General features: G+C 44.8%; 1 pseudogene; it reads left to right on the forward strand.

Annotated features, from left to right (window-relative positions):
• Window positions 1-214: 214 nt before the first annotated feature.
• Window positions 215-1,332, forward strand: LOC146036882 (piRNA biogenesis protein EXD1 pseudogene; annotated as a pseudogene).
• The last annotated feature ends 1,735 nt before the right edge of the window (window positions 1,333-3,067 follow it).

A 3,067-nucleotide genomic window follows, 5' to 3' on the forward strand; every position in this document is an offset into this window, starting at 1 on the left:
TACAGGTAAGGACTGTCTGACATGTCTACTTGGATGCTGTCACCAAAGTAATCCTCCACCACAGTGATGGGAAGAGCCGGCATCGCAACCACCAACACCCTTTTACTCTCCTTGGGGATTTGTGATAAAATGTCTTTAGGAGGGTGCGGTTGTTTGCAGTTGCCACCGGCGGTGTGTGCTGTGCTCGGTTATGTGCCCATAACACACGTTTAGCATGGACGTAGTAACTGATACCAGCTTCCTAACGAAGGTCATTGGGAAGAATATCAAATTTACAACCACCAATGGATGCTTTCAGGGCGTGCCAATGAGTATTGATGTGAGCCGTACAATCACTTTAAGAAAAGTTAAGGATTTAGAAACTGGGAAAGAAGCGCCTGGAACAAAAATCCTCTTTGGGCATGCCATTCTGAAAGTGGAACCAAGAAGAATTGTCTGGTCCTTCAAGTCAAGAGCCAGAAAATACAGCTAATGAAAGAGATAAAACTTTATCACAAGAGAGCGTTGAAGATGCTGGGAAACCTGCCAGGGAAGTGAGAGAGCCTGATCTACCTGCACCGCATGGGATGCATGACAGTATCCTACAGGCCATTAAATGGGCAGTTGAGGATGAAGATGCAGACTGTGTTGTGATAGACCAGTTTCATCCTATGCTTGGTCCTGCAATCTGACATCTACAGAGCCAGAAAGTCCTGAGCTTAAGTGCAGTGGGACTGAACTTGTGTCGCCATGGAAAGTTGTGCATGCTGCAGGTGACCATGAAAAGATGCGTTTATCTTTTTGATGCCCTACTGTTGGGGCCTGGAGTTTTCAGAAACGTGCTACAAATGGTGCTTAAAGACAAAAGCATTCTAAATGTGGTCCATGACTGTCGCTGGCTGGGGGATGTCTCATCCCACCAATATGGGGTGGTTCTGCAATGTCTTTGATACACAGGTAGGAGATGTATACCTGTTCTTCATGGAAACTGGGGGCTTCCTTCCAAATCGTATGTGTTCACTTAAGGAATGTTTGACTAGAAATCTCAACATGCCATCTTCACAAGTTTCATTCCTGACATACAAGCAAACTTTAATAAAGGATAACCCCAATATATGGCTTGATCATCCAATGTCTACACATTTGCTGAAAGAATTGGCTCTGGAAGTCTTATACCACTTGGCTCTGCGCCTAGCACTGTTGGATGCCATGTTAGCTGATTTTACATCATTGGTTGATGGGTATTTACATACATATAGCCAAGGAGCAACGGATGATTTGGGCCGCACTAAGATATGCTCGGAGCTTCCAAAAGAATTGCAGCAACTTTGTGTTTTCCATCAAGTTAGGTAAGACTTACAAGCTGACTTACAAGCAGTTTAATAAATTATAACCCCACTATATAGCTTGATCGTCCAATGTCTACACATTTGCTCAAAGAATTTGCTCTGGAAGTCTTACACCGCTTGGTTCTGCACCTAGCACTGTTGGATGTCATGTTAGCTCATTTTAAATCATTGGTTGATGGGTATTTAAATACATATAGCCAAGGAGCAGTGGATGATTTGGGCCACACTAAGATCTGCTCAAAGCTTCCAAAATAAATTGTTTTCCAGCAACGGCGAGTGGAAGCAATACACAAATACATTGTCAATGGCCAAGGGTTTCTTACATTGGTCGAAAAGAGAAGCCAATGAATGGAATAGCTACACTACAGGGCTGAAAAGGAGCGGAACCTACTGGCCATTTATTTTGCACTGACGTGTGGCCTGCACAGGTGAGGTGAGACTTGTAGTACCCTGTTCCAGCTTAGTCACACAGCAGCAAAAACAGAAAAATTTAAAAGGATTATTAAGGAATTTGGTGGTAGGGAGTGGGACTGGACACTGGAGGACAGGTACTGTAAATCAATCTATATGAGGCACAGTCACAGACTACAGGGATAAATATGTAATGTACAGCACAGCACAGACTCTGTCAGTGTACCACCACACTACACGGCACTAACACAGTCAGACTCAGCAGGTTGTTAAAACTACTACACCACGCAGGTTGTCACTATCAGCAGTGTTGCAGTTAAAACTACTACACCACACAGGTTGCACAGCGGGGTGGGAGAGTGAGCACGCGGGCGGGCGCCATGGAAGACAGCCAGATGTGCACACTGTTCAATCTCCTAGACTGGAGTGAACATGGTAGCCATCTGTATATATATATAGTGACGTTGTAGTGACGTTGTCTGGATCTTGCAAGATCCGACAGCGAGATCTCACAGGCGCTGGAAAGGCTCGCTCTGAGTCTGGACGGAAAACCTGAACAGGCTCGAGAATACGTTCGGATAGGGGGGTGTTCGGGGGTGTCCGGATTCCCGGAATCCGGACGCGCTCATCTCTAGTTTCTAAGCCCACTGCTTTGTATACTGTATATGGAGCTCAGAATGTTTTACTAGGAGACAAGCAGGACACCGACATTTATTGTTAATTGTGGAAACTGGATTGTAGCAATTTTGAGCTTAGTATAATGGTCTCCCAATATACTTCCCAACTGTCCCGCTTTCCAAGGGAACGTCCCATTTTTTGGGGATGATCCTGGCAGTGTTACTGCCTAAGTGTACCTACCTAGTAGTACAACTACATACTAGGCTGCTATATCTAATTTAATTAAAAAATAATACTTGTGCTGCGTGGCACTGTAAAAAATAATTCCATGCTGCTGGTGCACTGACGTGTGCCACTGAGTGCCACTGCCAAGCAGTACCTAATAATAAAATTAATTATTATAAATTCTGCTGGTGCACATACTAGTATTGCTGACGTATCTACCTGTCTTGTGCCTAGTACTGCCTTATCTACCTGTCTGGTGCCTAGTACTGCCGTATCTACCTGTCTGGTGACTAGTACTGCCTTATTTACCTGTCTGGTGCCTAGTACTGCTGTATCTACCTGTCTGGTGCCTAGTACTGCCATATCTACCGCTGCAGTGCCACTCTTACATAAGCCATGTGTTTGTGCCGCACACTTGTGTGGCTTAGCATAGTTATCCAGCTACCTCGGTGCAACCTTTTGCCCTAAAAACAATATTGTGAGGT

Source organism: Crinia signifera, chromosome 9 (assembly GCF_055691185.1).
Source record: "Crinia signifera chromosome 9, ASM5569118v1, whole genome shotgun sequence".
NCBI lineage: Eukaryota > Metazoa > Chordata > Amphibia > Anura > Myobatrachidae > Crinia > Crinia signifera.